Here is an 18750-nt window from a genome sequence, read left to right on the forward strand (position 1 = left end):
TGTGACCCACAAAACAGAGAGATAACAACCACTTACCATGGTTTACTATTAAACCTACTGTTTACTATTATTTACTAAGTATTAGGATAATTTGTTATCTGCAAGAGATAACTAATATTCTTCTATTTTTCCCTAGTTTTAAAGCCACAATCAACTGTTAAAAAGTAAATATCAAGGGATCACCAGATGGTGTAATGGTTACATCACTGGACTTCCACATAGTTGACTGCAGTTTGAGTCCTGGACTGCCAGCAGCTTAAAATTTATGCTGGGCGTGTGTGTGTGTGTGTGTGTGCCCAAAATCCTGAGAGGAGACTGGGGAGAAGGGATTGCAGCATGGCCATCCCCCTGGGAGGGGGGTGATTTCTTGCTTTCTGTTTCTCTGTCTCTTTTTCTCTGACAAGTGCATGCTCCCTATAACAAAAACATCTCTAAAAAATAATAAGTACTAAATTTGTATCATCAGAGATCAGCGAAGTTTTTTGATGTTTCATGGTGCTTCCACATGCTGCTGTTTTAAAAACCATATTATAGTCCAGGAACCACTTTGTAACAAAGTACCCAGCCAAGCAAGGTATTTATTTATTGCCTTTGTGGCAATAAATATAAAATCTGCTTTCCTTTTCCATTTCCTTCTTGTTTTATTAGATATACTAGCTATTTTAAACACAGTGTACCAATCTGGACTGGCATCTCTATCATAATTTTTCACTCTTAGCTTGTCAAGTGGTTCTTTGTCACAAATAAGGAAGCATTTGACAACAGAACCCAGAAATTTCTTGCATATTGCTTATCATCTGAGTCTCCAAAGTTATAAATAAAGTGGAATAAGGGGTTCTTGACTACTCAAAATCATACTCTTGGCCTGGCTAACCATGGAAGTTGTAGTCAAGAGTTCCAAAATTTTACTTGATGAACAACTTTAGGTAAAAGAGCTCTCTCTCTATTATTAACTGTTGGTTAAATGGCCTTTACAAGCCGGGTACTGTGTTAAGTGCTAGAGACCCTGGCAATCCTAATGTACTTGGTTTCTATTTCCATTTGCTATTTCCTTTTTCCATTTCTTGAAAAACACAAGGAACAGTAAAAGGCAGCATTACTTTCAAATCTATGTAAAAGAACATAGCAAAAAAAAAGTCATAAACTTGCAATTCATAGCATAATGTTCGCTGCGTTCTACTACTTCTTTGGGATTAGTCTAGGTAAACTGCTCCTGCAGCTTGGATGTGTGATCACATGATGTCGATAACTGTCAATCACAATTAATGCTAAAGAAAACCCTAATAGAAATTTGTCTATAAGGTGGGGATTTTATGACAAAGTGAAGCAATCACCATTTGTGACCAATAAAAATATCAATAAAGTGAGTACAACAGGGAACAACTGAACATTGTGAAAGTAAATGAACCATAAATACCTAAATGGATTTTCAAAGATTTTTTTCCTACCACATCTAAAATTGATTGATCTGTACTATCTGTCTTATAAACATCTAAAAATTTATTCTCCTTTCTTTTTTTTTTTTAAAGCGTACCTAGCATTCCCATGGAATTATCACTGGCAGAATTATTATGCTTTAACATCTGTTATACAAAGGTGTTGGAATTGACTCTAGCATATTGACGTTGCTATCCTGTCTTTCCTGTAAATGGTGGGAAAGCACTTATTTGTTGAAGAGAGAAATATCTTGAGCCTTGATCTGTTGCATGTATTGCCTAACTAGAGCAATAATTGTTAGGGTAATCAGTTATTCCAAATAAGAAATAGTAACTTTCTATTCTTGTCATTTCAGAGCTATATTGTTGTTGATGGTGCACAATCCACCCAAGTTTAGTATCCCAATGAGACATACAAGGACTATGAAATTGCTGCTCAGACATTATGACAGACTGAGAGTGACGCTCAAAATAACTAGCGATTGAAGGACATTGGTGCTAACCAACCAGCATTGACAATGGCAATACCACTAAGCAAAGTTAGAGACCCTTTACTATATAACATGAGTTAACCTACTGTAGGGACTGGGACAGCTTAGGTAGTTGGAGGATCTAAATTTAGGGGAATTCAGGGCAGGTACTATTAGTAATAGGTACAGAATTATTTTAATGTTTTAATAATGGGTATGGTTGCACCACAAATGGCTGATGTCAACATAACTTAACAAGATAAAAGAAATATTCAAAATTATTTGGAAGAATAACTTTGCCCTAAACAATGTGTGCAACTCTTTTATGGAACTGTCTTCAGAGCCAGTTCACAAGCTTTACGAGAAAGTCTCGATTTCACTGTACCTTATTTTGTACCAAAAAGGATATTATACAGCATGTTCACGCACATTCTTCACCACAGCTGGCTCTGAATGGCTTCTCACTATTTCCAAAGCAGACTCAAACCCCAACAGGGAAGATAATATTAAGAATACATTTTTCAATGCTTTATGTAACATCTAAACTCCAAAGGAAGAAAACTTAACTGTACTAAATTCCTACTGCATACCATTGCAGTACTAAAAAATTACATATAATTATACTATTTAATTTATATTATTTTATTTTACATCATTAACCACTTGAGAGTCTGAACTCCAGACATAGCAAAAATTTCAGGCTAAAAATCTGTAACACTGTAGAGACACTGGTTTTCTCTGGTAGGAAATGCTACATCCTAATTACAACTTCTGGCTCTAATTACAAGACTCCTGGATAATAACATATTGAAAGAAATGGGTCAGAGATTCCGAGTACCTTAAAGTAAAAGAAAACTAAGATTTATTGAGTGTCTGTTACATGACAAGGCTTCCACATGTTTGAACTAGCTTTTGCACATATGTAAGACATTCTTAAAAACTATATTTAGCTAAGCAGTGTGTTAACATTTGTACATATCCTGGTATTAACCAATTGCTAACTGAAAAAGAATTCTATTATACTTTTAACTTAACATTTGTAAGCACCTACTATAAAACAGGCATGTGAAAATTAATATACATTATTTGTTATTTATCCCCCACAATACTATGTAAATCGATGCTATTAAAATTCCAATTTTATAGATTAAAAAATGGAAACTTAGTGATGTAAAGAAAAGTGCCTATGGTAACAGGGAAGAGCCAGGATCTAAACTCAAGTGCTCTGATCCTTGAACATATTCCTATCCCTGTGCTACGCTGAAGGAGTCGATGAGAACACTGACATAAGTTTGTCATAGTCTGAGCTGCTCTATCAAAGTACCATAGGCTGGGTAGATTTAAAGTAACAGAAATTTATTTCTCACAACTGTAGAGGTTCAGAGTCCAAGATCAGGGTGTTGGCATAGTAAGGTTCTGATGAAAATCCTCTTCTGGGTTGCAGAACTTTTTTCTTATATGGCGAAAGAGGGTGAAAGACTGAGCTTCCTTTTATAAGGACACTGACACAATTACCTCTCAAAGGCCTTACCGCCAAATAAAATTTCACTGGGATTAGAGTTTCAACATGTAAACTATGGGGGAAAACAAGCATTCAGTCTATCACATTTTGTTTCTTTTTAAAATCAGAATTGTGATTATAGGCACGTCTTTACTAGGATAATATGTAGGCATTTTGCTAAGTTTAACCACGCAGTATCACCATTCTTTCATCACCACATAGTTTCGTGACAGTGGCAAGAATTTTCTTTTTCTTTTTAGCCCTGGATATAGTGACCAAATATTTCTTCTTGTACACGGCCTTCCTGGAATACATGGCAGATTGGGAGTATCTTCCGATTCCTCTGATTAGGAGCAGGTTTCAGCTGCAATGGATTCCCCTTTTTGGACTTTTTATTCTTGGGGTAACCCTTTTCAACTTTGCCACCCACTGGTATCAGCTTCTTGGATTCAGGTTTCTTCTCCATAGTATCTGGCTTCTCTGCTTTTTTTTCACCTGCCATTTTGTATAGTGGGAAAGCTTGGGATTTCATTGTTTATTATTTTGTTCAGTTTATCACCCCAGGAAGCATCCTTAAACATTATGCTTTTAAATTTTGCCCTTGCTATTTATGCAGCTGGAAACATCCTGTGTATATCCTGTGACAGACTTATTTTACAGCATAGCTATTATATTAATCTATGTTGATATGTAGTATTAGTTTCTTCATTTTCATGGATATATAATATTATTTTGTGTACTCCAATTCATTCAATCTATTGCTAGAGGATAACTTTTTTTTTTCCAGATTGTTGTTCTTGTTAGTAAAATATTGCTACTGGAATAATCTCAGACAATATTTTCTGGTCCACATTTGGAAACAAGTCTGTAGGAACCATAACTAAGAGTAGAATTGCTTTGTTATAAGGTATAGTGGAGCTTAATTATTACTTCTTTTTTCTGTAAAAATAGAGGGCTGGAGAAGACATTTCCCAGCTTTCTTGCAGACATTTGTAGCCATGTGACAAAATTCTTCTTAATGCAATTTAAATGAAAAGGAGATAAGCCACTTGCTGGCCTAGGCCTTTAAAAATTGGGTATGTGTACTCTGTACTCTCTATCTCCTTCCCACTCTTTGGGGCGTTGACATACCTGCAACTCAGATCACGCAAAAATGGGCAATAGCTTAAAAATGGCCAAATAATCAAATAGAAGAATCACTGATCTTCAGTGATTTTGTCAACAAACCACCCCAAAAACTGGACCTTCCCTTGGGACCAATATGTATGACATAAATACAACCCAGATTGAATCTTATCCTCTATTTTATATAATGCATCAAATATAAACCTGTGTAATTTGAGTAAATTATGCAAAAATATTTTCCAAAGTCATTGCATCAATTTGCACTCCTACCAGCAGTATATGAGAGTTCTCATTACTGCAATCCTCCCTCATATTTGGTATCATTAGTCATTTTAATTTCTACAACTCCAGTGGGTGTCAAATACAATCTCATTGAGTTTAAAGTTACATTCCCCTGATTTGTATTTTATAATGTGATTTTCGTTGACTCGTATTTATTTTTCTATGAAGTACCTATTATAATTCTGCCTATGTCATATTTGATTGCCTTTTCTTTCATATTTTGAGTTCTTTGTAATTTTGGTGAATATACTAGTCTTTTGTCTGTTGTATATGTTACATTTGTGACATTCTTTCATTCGCCTTATAATGTCTTGGTGATGCTTTGTTTTAATGAAATCCAAGTATCTCAGATTCTTTCTTTTCTATGTGCTTTCTGTCTTTTTTGATATTTAAAACATTGTCTTCTTCCCTGATAGTCACCTAAGCTTTTCTAAAAGTTTGAGATTATTTCTTTTTACATATTAATTCTTTGATTCACTCACTCAAGTTCTGATTTTTTTTCCCATGAAAAAATACAAGGAGAAGTTATCTCTGGCAAGTGCGAATTCCCCAAGAGCATTAGTATTTTATGTGGATACCACCACTCATATGTACTGAGAGGGGACAAATGTTGGAAATGATGGGCTAAAGGCATTGTCTCCCAGTTTCCTTAGTGAGACTTAAGAGATTTAATAGGAATAAATGTTAAACCTTATTGTTAGACACATCCTTAGTTACTCATGTGCAGAACAGGCTGATCCTCGTTTATCATTTCTTCATGTAGAAAAGACATACATAGAGTTCCAAATTATGGTTGACAAGCTAGACATGCTGCCAACTGTGTGACAAGGTTGCTAAGAAATCTAATGAGATCTCAGCCTCCACTGAAAAAGAAAGTCCAGATCATGGAAGATAATGTCTCCCTTGTAGTTTCTACTCATGAGACACCAATTAGGCTACTGCATCTTATACTACTGTGACTTTTGAAGGGGCACGTAGGTAAACTAGACTCTGTCCCAAGAATAGTCAGGTTTGTGGACAACAGAGAAAACCACTGAAGATGAACAATAGTTGAAGGAACTGAGAAATCTTAGGTTGAAATGGAGATTAGATGAGCCCTCATAATTGTGTTGAAAATGTTAAGTGTTGCTGCATGCAAGAGAGGGTACATATGTGCTCTACGTTTCCCAAATAAGCACCAGGGAACAATGGGCAGAACTTACAGGGAAGTAGATTTTTGATAATTCAGTCTATAAAGGATATTTTTTAGCAGTTGGACAAGGTATCTTCAAAAGATATTGATTGACTCAAAAAAGGAATGGTCTCCCTCATTGATACTGACAGCACTGAAGTGGAATCTGGAAGATCAATGATCAGAGATGCTACCAGTAATAGCTAATATCTAATAGTGCTTACTATCAACAAGGAATTATTCCATGTACTCTGCCTGTGTTTTTCCATTTAATCCTCTCAGTGGCCCCAGGAGATGAGAACGATTTTGTCATACTTCTCTAATTGAAGGAAGTGTCTGAAGCTTAGAAAGGCTAAGTATTGTTAATTTGTCTAAAGTCACATGCTCCATACAAGGCAGCAAGCACATCTGTGTTGTACACAGAGACTAAATTCTCACTCATATTGGATCTTTTTTGTCAGTGCTGAAGATTTGCTGTACTAGAAGTAATACCACATGGTGTGTCCTTGCAATTCTGAGACTACTTCACTTTAACAAGATAAAACTGTCTTACCTTGGAAGCATAAAGTAGTATGGAAAATAGACACCAGAGGGAATGGTAAAAGAGGTAGGTACAATTTAATGAGGGAGGAAAATGCCTGGAAAGATCCTAAGCACAGGGCACGGGTCCAGGAAAAATACATTCCTGTCCGACTGTAAGCAAAGGGTAATTCTTGAAAGCTGTGCATACGTGAGACAAAGGTGATGGAGTAGTAGAAGCCAGCAAATACCTAAGACATGCAAAAATAATCCCTCCCTTAGAAACAGTATCACTTAGTAAGCTGAAATGAGGTTCCAGACACCTCATTTGTTAATAATCAGAAAGAACTAAAAGAAAGAGAAAGAGAAAGAGGAAGAAAGAGAGAGAGAGAGAGAGAGAGAGAGAGAGAAGGAGGGAGGGAGGGAGGGAGGGAGGAAGGAAGGAAGGAAAGAAGGAAGAAAGACATCATCTCCCCATCTAGTGTCAAGGGTACTGCAATGAACTTACTTTCATTCTTTCTCTTAAATGTAATTACATAGTGTCCCTCTCTTACAAAAGCAATTAAAGCATTTTGTGAAGAGTTGGAGACAGAGTGGTTGTAGCCGCATTTCCTACCTCCAGCTGCAGTCGGTTTCTTTGCCTAGAACTTGGGAGCGAGAGATTCAGAATCGAATCTCTTTTCCCTCACCTTCTTGTGATATTTTTTTGATCTTCAGCTACACTTTTTGGCTTTGTGAGGAATCTTACCATCAATCGCAATGACCAGCAATGTTACCAACAAGACAGATCCTCGCTCCATGAATTCCCATGTATTTATTGGGAATCTCAACACTCTTGTGGTCAAGGAGTCTGATGTGGAAGCAATCTTCTCGAAGTATGACAAAATTGAGGGTTGCTCTGTTGATAAGGGCTTTGCCTTCGCTCAGTATGTTAGTGAGAGGAATGCCTGGGCTGCTGTGGCAGGAGAGGATGGCAGGATGATTGCCGGCCAGATTTTAGGTGTTAATCTGGCTGCAGAGCCAAAAGTGAACCGAGGAAAAGCAGGTGTGAAACGATCTGCAGCAGAGATGTACGGCTCCTCTTTTAATTTGGACTATGACTTTCAACGCGATTATTATGATACGATATACAGTTACCCAGCACGTGTTCCACCGCCACCTCCTATTGCTCATGCTGTAGTGCCCTTGAAATGCCAGTGTGTATCAGGCAACACTTCACGAGGGGCAAAAGCTTCAATTCCAAGAGTGGACAACGAGGATCATCTTCCAAATCTGGAAAGTTGAATGGAGATGACATTCAGGCCATTAAGAAGAAGTCAACTCAGTTAAAACAAAAAGTGGATTCTTTTCTGGAAAACCTGGGAAAAAATCAAAAAGGAACAGAGCAAACAAACAGCTGGAGTTGATCAAGGATGATGAAAAAGAGGCTGAGGAAGGAGAGGATGATAGAGACAGTGTCAATGGCAAGGGTGACTCATAAACACATAGTGGGGTTTAGAAATCTTACCCATTATTTCTTTACCTAGGTGCTTGTCTAAGATCAAAATTTTCACCAGTTCCTCTCTCCTAATATCTTCAGCACATGCTCACTGTTCTCCCCACCTTTGTCCTTCCTACGTTCATTAATTCATACTGCCCTGCGCCTGGTCCCATTTCACTTCTTTTGATGCTCCTAGTAGTTTTGCTAAGTCTTACCCTGTAATTTTGCTTTTAATTTTGATACCTCTTTATGACTTAACAATACAAAGTATGTATGATTTTTATCAACTGTCTCCCAAATAATCTCTTGTTACACAGGGAGTACCATACTTTTCATTCATTTATGAGTCAGTAGTTGCTTCCCTAACTGCAAAGGCAGTATCATTGAGTTGAGTAGCACCTGAGAGCAGCTTTGGGTTAGAAGTATGTCTTTTGCCCCACATTAGAGTGCCTGCCGGGCTGTTCAACACAAATGTAACAGTGTATTTTTGTGAATGGGAGTTGGCATGTCAAATGCATCCTCTAGAAAATAGTGTAATAGTCTTAAGATTTGTTTTCTAAAGTTGATACTGTGGGTTATTTTTGTGAACAGCCTGATGTTTGGTACCTATTTCCCACAAAATAAAGAAGTCCTTATTAAACCAAAAAAGAAAAAAAAGCAATTAAAGATGGAAATTAGATACAAGTAGATGATTTTTAAGCATTTATTCATGCATTAATTCATTACCAAATATTTATTGAGTGCCTACTATTTACAAAGTAATTTTATAGTAATTTTATAAACACTGGGAATGCAGCAGGAAAAAGTATTTCCCCACCCCCAAAAAATAAATTCCCAATTTCATTGAGTATATTCTATGGAGCAGAAAGTTACGCACAGACAGAAAAAGACAAATATGTAAATTTTAAGGTATATTAAATAGTGAGAAAGGCTACAGAAAAAAAAGCAAGACAAATAAAAGTGAGCATATATTTAGGACGTATTGAAACAACACAGAATCTTAACTAAGTATTTATACTCAAGTGTAGAGAAGGAAAATGGTTGAGAAAATGGGAAGTGCTGAGGATCATGTGGGTTTAGTTCATGATTATGAATCACAAAGGTCTTACAGCAAAGTGTAAAGGTCACTGGGCGAATCACTTCCTCACTCTTATCCTCATTTCCTCATCTTTAAAATGGGAGTCCTAATGTTAGCCTTCTTGGCCAAACAAGGTGGGTGTATATCTCCATGAGTCATAGAATTTGAAAGTGGCCTTCAAAATGTGAGATAATGTATGTGTAAGATGATTCATACTCCTAGAAATCCCATTCTCATCTCTGGATCCTCTCCTCACCTCTCTCATATGTGAATATATAAAAGATACACATATGAAGGACTAGCAGATGGCCTAATCGTTACGTCGCTGGGCTCCCACATAGTCGAGAGTCCTAGACCTGGAGGCTTGAAACTCACATTGGGTGTGTGTACGTGCATGCCCAAGATCCTGAGAGGAGACTACAGAAGGAATTGCAGCATGGCCATCCATCCTGGGGGATGAATTCTTGTAGGCCATCCCTCCCCAGGGGGTGAATTCTCATTTTCTGTCTGTCTTTACAGCACCCTATAGCAAAAAACTCTCTAAACACACACACACACACAGACACACACACACACACACACACACACATATGGAAAATGTAGTTAAAATATGAGTTTATATTGATTAAAAAACCTTGAAACCCATGCATGGTTATCTCTTAATGTATATTTTGCATGAACTTTTCATGAACTTTTGTATATACAAGGAAAGAGACACCGGGAAAAGGGAGAAATTTCTATTGCCAGTTAGGACACACACACATACATTGGGTCCAGCCCATCTTGTATCTCATATTACCTACCTAGTTCAGGTATTCTGACAAGGAACAAGCATGACTGTGGTGGAAACCTAAGAATAGGGTGCTTGGAGGCTCCCAGGAGCCCATGAACAAACTAGTAGCAACACACTTCCTCATCCTTTCAGGTCTCCTTGGACTACTGAAGACTTTGCAGGCCTCTTTTAATCACTTCCTGAATGCTGGTTTCCTTCCTGCATCCAAGAACTCTTACAAAATGGAACTTGTCAACTGTACTTATGGTAATAAATCTCCTTTCCAGCATTTCTCCTGACATCCTAATACCTTCCTGAACATTATAAAAAGGTCATTTTCCACCTGAATTCATCTTCTCCAAGCTGCCTTATATTTCTGCACATCCAAGTTTCCACAAGTTTGATTTCATTCCTTTTACAGTATTCTATTTACTTTAACCAAGCTAAAAATCCCAATTGCCATCCGCTCTTCTCTAATAGCCTGAATGGGGATTATATTTTATTGGTTGACTGTAACGTGGCTATATTTTGAAAACTGAACTGTTCCATTTTCTTGAGTGACAGAGAATTAAATGCTCCCTTTTAGACATTACCTTAGGATTCCTTATGATTTTGTTTCTCACATCAATTCAGTAACTTTCTATGTATCAATTATGTCAAGACCAGCACACTCACCTAAATATTAAACAACCCCCAGAAGCTCTAAGACAGGAGCAGGCCTTTCACTTTGCTCAACCAGCTCAACTGTACTCTCAGGCATTTCACAACTCCTTTTCCTTTTTTCAGAGGAGCAATTCAAGTAGCTTCCTTTAAGAAGTCTTTGACTGGACCAATACACAGCACATTCTAGGCTGGGAAGATTCATTTTATATGCTGTGGAAATGTACAGTGATCAAATGTAAAAAAAAATAAGAAAGTGAAATTAAAAAGGGTTTTTTTAAACTTACACCTTGTTTGCTGAGGAATTCCTTCTAGTAAAAATAGTTATATTCACTTTTGGTAGGTTTAGGTGTTTAAGTGTAATCTAGACGACTTCAGACAACAGTATCAGGAATATAATGCCATTGGTTGGGGTGGGGAGCTAAGAGGAGCACCCCCTGGAAAAATTTGGGAAAATCTTTAACTTCCTGAGGGGATCGTGGCAAGATGCAGGCTCCTGCTTGCTTATTCTGTTTAACATGTCTGTTACACCTTAGTAGGCTGGGGAGTCCACTGCTTGGCATAAACGAGGCTGGCTGAGGTCTTTCACTTTGACCATTTTTACGTGTATCTGTAGGGAACACACCTTGTGCAAGATCTTTTCCTGGTGAGGCAGGAGCCAAGGGAACCTGAGAGGACAGGTGGTGCCTGCCCCATCTTAGCCTGGCTGTGGAAAGGAGCGCTTCTGTGGCTAGAGTGTCACCAGTTCAGCCCTCCTGGTTCCTGGGTCTGCGTTGGAGATCCGAGCTCCCAATCTCTGCTGTCCCGTGTCAGTTGCCAGCGTAGCCCTCAGTGTCCACCCCTCAGGAAGTAGGAAGGTGGTTCTCCACCATCGAAGAGGACCTGGTGGAAATACCTACCTTCTAGGATCCTGGCAACTCACCAGAAGTTACCCACCAGCCCCTCCCGGAGTAGACGGGGGGAGGGGGGCGGGGGGGGACGACGCCCGGTGACTGCAGGGAAGAGGCGTGGAGAGACCCCAGGAAAGCCGAGGGAAGAGGGGAAGAGAAAAACGAGAGATCGAGAGAACTGGGTCAGCTTTTCAGCCTGTCAGATCTCAGGCAGCTGGAGAACGAAAGCGATCACAAGCTGCTTTGGTCCGAAAGGACCCAAGTCTTTGAGCGGCAAAGGAAAAACCTTCGCCTCCTGGGATCTCCCGCAGAAGCAAGGACGGACTTAGAGGAAAGGAGGAAAAGGCAGAGGAACGCAATGGTCTTAAAACAGCCCTCCTTTCCTGTTTTCGCCTTACAGTATTTGTGTTTGTTTCATTTCGTAGTTACTTTTCCTCCCACAGAGCGCAAAAGGAAATCAACTGCGAATCTGGCCTGGGGAGCAGCCACTGTTTAACAGGAAAGAGCACTTTTCTCTGAAAGAAATTCAGCAGCACCTTCCTTTCCACCTCCTCCATTCTTCTCCCTCCCCCAATTTACTCTGTCATATGCCATTCCCTTCGACCGCTGGCTTATTAATTGACCTTTTGGGCCAATGGAAAGAATTTGTCTCCGTTTTTATGTCCCGGGCATCAGGTTTCCATTCCCTCTGGTGCTTTCTGAGCATAGTATTCCGCCAGTTCGGACTTCCACTCCAATCCTTTCTAGTCCAAGGTTGTGTTCCTAGGTGGGGTCTGTCCCTCCCAACCTCTGCCCCACCTCCGCAGCGGACAGTTCATTCCAGGCCCCGTGCATTCCAACCCCTTGCCGAGCTGCTGTTTTGCCTGCAGGCTCTCGGAGCACATCAAAGAAGTTTTGCTCCGACTGCTCTTAGACCCTGAGTCGGTACCCTGGTGGGGCTGCTGCACTCTGCCTTGGAAATCAGCACGTCTTCCCCCTTTCCTTAAATCTCAAGACCGTTTCAACTCCTGGCAAGAAAAACAACCACAACGCTCTGGCGAAGCTGTGAAAGACGGTAATTTGACTTACGTACTGCACTCCTGCCACACACACTCAATACTTGTCATTCTTTCTCCCCTGCCCGCCTTTTCCTCTTCTTTCTCCTCCCAGTCAGCACTTGGGTTTCTGACATGGTGAAAGTTAATTCAAAATCATTCCCTCAGCTAGAAGAAAAGAGCTGATTTTAGTCCTTTAAGTTTTGTGTCAAAGTCACAGAGGGTATCACTAACTGTCCATTGAACAGACATGAAATGAGCACTTACTAGAGGCCAAACAATGGGAAGAGGCCCAGGGCATAAGACACGACTTAGATTTCTTTTTCAGCACTTTCTCTCTTCCGCTCACCCTATTTTCTCCGTTAGACTCCTCCTCATCATCAATCTTGTATAATAGTTACTAAACCCTTACTATATGTCAGGCATTGGAGTAGAGGAGCCTTATATCCTTACATTTGCCATTTAATTACTGGCCAGGCTCCTGTGGAGATCAGCAGTATATTAGCTTCGTTTTATAGGTGAGGAGACTGGAGATGAAAGAAGTCGAGCAGCTTCCTCAGACTCATACATCCAATGTGTGTTGATGCAGGGGTTTGTAAGCCAGACAGTCTGACTCCAGCCTTATGGCCCATCCCTTCTAAGAAGTCCCCGTTTCAGTGGAGGAGTCAGACTTGTAAACAGATAAATATATCAAAGAGGTAAGTTCTAGAGCTGTAGAAAAACAGAGGCAGCAGTGACTAAAGCAGCCTCCGGGAATCGGGAAAAGCTTAGGAGACAACTTGATGTGTGATTTGGGTCTTGAAATATGAGTAGGAACATCCCAGGCCAACAAAGGGTTGGGAGTAGGAGGCGTATTTCAGACTAAAGACCATGTGTGTAATGGTACAGTGGAGAAAGGTTGTCAGGGTTTGTTTATGAAACAGTGATTTCAATGTGACTGAAGCAGAGGGTTCGTGAGAAAGTGTTGTAATAGGAAAACAAAGAGGGGCAAGTTTAAAACTAGAATCTAGAATGTCAAGGACTTTAGACATCTTGCTAGGAAGTGGAGCTCTCATTTTAAAGTAAAAATGACTCCAACAAAGATGTCTTCAAAAGTAAGTGACATAATCCAATCTGTATTTGTATGCATGGGCCTGTCTTAAGATGACAGGGGAGTCTGGACAATGAAGAGAAGAGTCAAATGGTAAGGGACATTGGCTTTAAACTTCATATAAAGGTGTGAGAGATGACGAAAGGCTGGATTAGAAGTAATGAGACCAGGAAAAGAAAAAGGGATTTTGTTCTCCAAAATATATTGGCACTTGGCTGCTATCTGTTTCTGGAATAAAAGCCTTTAAGCATAAGAATTTCATGTAGACGAAGGCCTCAAAAGAGAACACTAGACTAGCCCTCCTACTTCAGTAGGTCTAGTTGAAGTGTGTGATGCTTAGGAAGATTAAAATCATGCAACCAACTAGTAAAAGAAGAATCATTGCCACCTTTTATTGAGAAATTACTATCCACACAGTAGCATCCTTTAATACATTTGACCTTCATAGCAAGCAGCCTTTCAGGGTAAGTATAAAACTACTCTTAACCATTCAATATATGAGGAAGATGAAGTCCTTGGTGAGAACTGCACAGATAATTACCTACAAAATTTGGATTTAAAATTAGTGTTATCTGATCCCAAAGTTGAGTTTTTTGTTTTTGTTATCATTTTTTTTTTTTTAGAGAGAGATTTTTACTAGCGGGCGTGTGTGCTCACTGGAGAGACAAAGAGAGAGACAGAAAGACAGAAACTGAGAACTCTTCCCCCCAGGAGGGATGGCCACACAATTCCTTCTCTTCCATTCTCCTCTTGGGATTTTGGGCACACACGCACACGTGCCCAGCATGAGTTTCAAGCCCCCAGGTCTAGGACTTGAACCACATTCAACCATGTGAGAGTCCAGTGTCGTAACCATTATGCCATCTGCTGGTCCTGTCATTCAGTTTTTATATACTATATGATGAAATTGAAACTTAGATATCCTTACTCCTGATTTAGTGCTCTTTTCACTACTCATCACTGCCTTTATCCTCTGTTAAATGCCACACAGGCATCGCTTAGCACAGACTGATAGAGATGATATATTGAGGGAAAATGAGCCTTAGGACAAGTGTGTTAAAAAAAAATTGTGAAGAGTCAGTCAAGGAGGCCAGCAGGACTCCCCCATTCCTTGGACCAGCAGCTTGAAAAACTTGATAGGCACATGACCCTGTGCCCAAAATCCAGAAGGAATATGGAGGAGAAAGGATTTCAGTGTGGCCATCTCTCCTACGGACTGATTTGAAATGTTCTCTCTCCCCTCCCCCATGGTGAGCCTGCATGCCCTATGGCAAGAATCTTAAAAATAAGAAAATGGAAAAAAAAAAAAACCGTCAGTACTCACCTTCAAACTGTTCTGTCACACTGTCTAGGTGGACCTTACATTGACCTTGCATGCAGGAGAAATAAGTATATTTGCAAATACTCCTGAATATTTATTATGTCACTTTATTTTATATTTTTCTAAGTATAAAACAACACCAATACTTCCCTTATCTCCTCCCCCCCCAAATTAGATAGTGCTTAGAATCAGGAGGAGAAGAAACATTAGCTGGTACCTGTAAATAATGCTCACTTTGCCTCTGAGTCAATAACCTAGCACTTTAAAGGAGAAAATGATTTTAAAAACAGAATTCCATGTTGCAGAGAATTTCTATTTCTGTTTCTGTTTCCCTTTGCTAAATCAAAAGAGTCTGTTGGACACAAGCAGGACAGAAAAGCGGCCCCAGGAGTCAGCACGAGATCATGGAAGGGACATGAAGTGAATGTCTGTGGCTTCTGTTTGCTCGTTGGGGAATGGCTCTCTGTCCCTGTGATTCTGAGTGGCTATCAAACACATTGCTCATACGATCCCAGCTTCAGAAAGGAAGATGCTTCCGTGATTCAGGCCTGGCTAGTTATAGTGTTGGGTCCTTTTGTTCCCAGTAACTTGATCAAGAAGTAGGCAGAGACAGTCAAGCTGTTTCCATGAACCAGAAGGTTTCTCTTGCTTTAGGATTTTAAATTCTGAACAATTATTTTTATTCAACTTTATTTAATATCATCAGTATTTTATTTTATTTTTAATTTGGGAGACAGAAACAAGAGAGAGAGAGAGAGAGAGAGAGTGAAGGAAAGTGAGAAAGTAAGCCAACAAGCTCAGGACTCCAACCACGGTCAGCCATGGGGGAATCTAGCACCCCAACCACCATGTTACCTGCAGGCCTCAGTAATTTTTTTTTTTTTTTTTCTGGACAGGTTTTTCTATAGGGCCCCAGAAAAACCGAGGTTTTACTATAGGGCACCAGAAAGACAGAGAGAGACAGAGAAACAAAAAGTGAGAAATCACCTCCCAGGGCAGATGGCCACATCTCAATCCCTTCTTCTCTGTTCTTTTCTCAGGATCTTGGGCATGCACACACACACCTGGCATGAGTTTAAACCACCGGGTCCAGGACTCAAACTGTGGTGGACTACATGGGAGTCCAGCAACATAGCCATTATGCCAACTTGTGGTCCCAGGCCCCAGGATTTTAAGTTCTGTGGACAGAGGCTCAGATATTTAGGTAACCATATATTCAGTGTGAAAGAAGCTGGCAGCTGCAGAGGAAATTGAGAAAACAGCCAAAGACAAAGGCATGTATGGTAGAAATAAGGTAGTCAAAGAAGAAAACAGAGGCTTGGTAACTTTGCTCAAATGTCTAAATCCTGTTGTGCCTAAATATATGCTTACTTTTGGATCTCCCACTCATTTAAACCAGTAAAATTACTCTCTTCATTCCTTTTGGCAAAGCCGTTTGGCCTTGGGGTTTTGTTACTTTCAGCTAAAAGTATCCTGATTATTCAAAAACCCAGTGAAAATGTTCTCACCTGATGACAGACTCTTGCTGAACTGGTTAGAACTATGTAAATATGCCTCTCTAATTTAAAGCAGGAGAGAGAGGACGAGGAACTACTAAGAGCTAAATTTCCTTCTTGGCCTATATTATAAAATATGCTAATTCATTCTGTTTCCTTTCTCTGATCAATGACTCATCTCTTTCTGGACAACTTTCTTTTTTTTCTCCCCATTGGCACACAGACCACAATACACTTATTCTCATTCCTTCATTCATAAATTATCATGGCTTTATTGCCTAACTCACATGCTAAGTCTTCGTAAAAGAGGCAAAAGACAAGGCATTCTGTTGGAAGGAAAAGAAAAGAAAAACGAGATGTTGATCTTTTCAAACTGGAAGGACTAATCAGCCGATGATAAAAAGATGAACTTCTTTTCATCTTAACTTTCACTGCAGGAATTTGTGCAGATGGGGAAGAGCCACCAATATAGAGTATTTCAGAAGGCTTGTAAAATCTTGCTGGGGAGATCCCAAAAGCTGGAAGAGAAAAGCTAGAATGGAAGATGACTCAGCTGCTAGTGTGGGGAGAGTAACTAAGATCCACCTTTCTCAGCCAGGCCAAGAGTTGTGATACTCCCTCTGTACATACTTCTCAAGCTGCCTGCTGACATTTTTTTGCCTTTAGAAATTGAAGTTAGGAGCCAGCAAGTGGGGTGGTGGTAGGGGTGCTGGACTTTCACATGGCCAACTGAGGTTCGAGTACTGGACCTGGAGGTTTGCTTTCCCACTTTGTCTCTCTCTCTCTCTGTTTCTCTCTGGTGAATGTACATGCTCTATAGCAAATTTAAAAATAATAAGAATAAATAATTTTTTAAAAGAAGTTCTATTTAGCATTCATTTAATTCTGACTCAATATTCATTTCGGCCCTCAAATTTTTAAAGAATAACCCTGGAACATGCACTCCTTAGAAATGTCCTTTGGTCTGGGAATAATAATTGACAGTTGTCCTCTGGAGATTCTCTTCTAACTGCTTTTATTCACCACTTGTACAGAATGCTTCACTTGTGCGCCATTCTCTATAAAAATACAAATCATGTTCCTTAAGGGACATATCTATTAACTAGTTTTAACATCGTTTTAGAATCAGAAGCAATGGCCAAACTTTACCTAATCTACCTCTTCACCAGCTCGAATACATCACAGATTCTGGTGATTTCAATAAAAGGATATATGTGTATATAAATCTTTTTATGCATTGGCTTATATAGCTGTTTTAATATGTATTGCATTTTCTCACAAGCTTTTCACCTTGAGGTGCAATTATTAAGTAAATTCCTTGCCCTTACAAAGAAAAGTAAACACGTTAAACCCCTCCATGCAATGTTAAAATACTGGACATTAAATTAAATTAAATATTTGTCCTATAGCACTGTGAGCTGAATAGGTTATGAATCATCTATATTTGTGGAATACATTGCTTAGAATTATAATTTAGTCAAATGCACCCTGTAAAGAACAAAGTATAAAGAACATTGGGGCTTAAAATCTTTAACACTGAAGTAAGTCTGTAGACTTTGCAATATTGGCACTGCATCCATAATCATGCCTTAGTGAAATGTTATACAGAACATCACTCAGAATGTTTGCTCTGAAATGGGTCAGGATAAATGTACTGTTTGTGCAATTGATTAATGCTGTCTAATATGTGTCCAGATTTTTAATTAATCTAAGAATTTAACTTAAAACTTGCATGGTATCTTGTATATTTGTCTACCTGAAAGTGGTATATTTGCATTTAAATAAAAATAATATCCATAGTTGTGTAAATTTTGGATAAGTCTTCTGGCTTGTGAGACTTCTAGTGTCTCATCTGTCATATGAGATAATTAGACTAGCCCAGTAATATTTTTAACTATGCAGGAAGGCATCAGAGTGGCCACAGGATGAGATGAAACCTCAGGCTGCTTATGATTTTGAACAAAAAACAGCTTCGCTTTTATAAGTTCTTGCATTTGTTATTGATTTATATATTCATTGATTCATGACTTTAATAATCAAGTAGTATCCCATGCTTGCTATGCATCTACCTCTTTTAGACATATAACAGAATAAAACCAACACAAATCTCTGTCCTTAGTGAACTTTTTTCTAGTAAAGAGAGACAGACAAAATAAACATACATAAATGAACTCTATAGCATACTAAATGTTGATATATCCTATGAAGAAAAAATGAAACAGGAAAAGAAGATAATGAATATTGAGTCTGAGTGTTGAAATTTTAGGTAGTTTTACATGGAAAGCTTCAATGATGTGACATTTGAGTAAATAATCTTAAAAGAGGTTATGGAGCAAGCTACATTAACACCTGGAGGCAAAGTTCCAAGGAGTGGAAAGAGAAGAGCAAAGTCCCTAAGGTGAGAGCATGCCACCTTTACATGTAG

General features: G+C 39.0%; 1 pseudogene; it reads left to right on the top strand.

The window, feature by feature from the left end:
* Positions 1-7114: 7114 nt before the first annotated feature.
* Positions 7115-7984, top strand: LOC102490290 (heterogeneous nuclear ribonucleoprotein C pseudogene; annotated as a pseudogene).
* Positions 7985-18750: the final 10766 nt, after the last annotated feature.

This window comes from Tupaia chinensis, unplaced genomic scaffold (assembly GCF_000334495.1).
Source record: "Tupaia chinensis unplaced genomic scaffold, TupChi_1.0 Scaffold000174_1, whole genome shotgun sequence".
Lineage (NCBI taxonomy): Eukaryota > Metazoa > Chordata > Mammalia > Scandentia > Tupaiidae > Tupaia > Tupaia belangeri.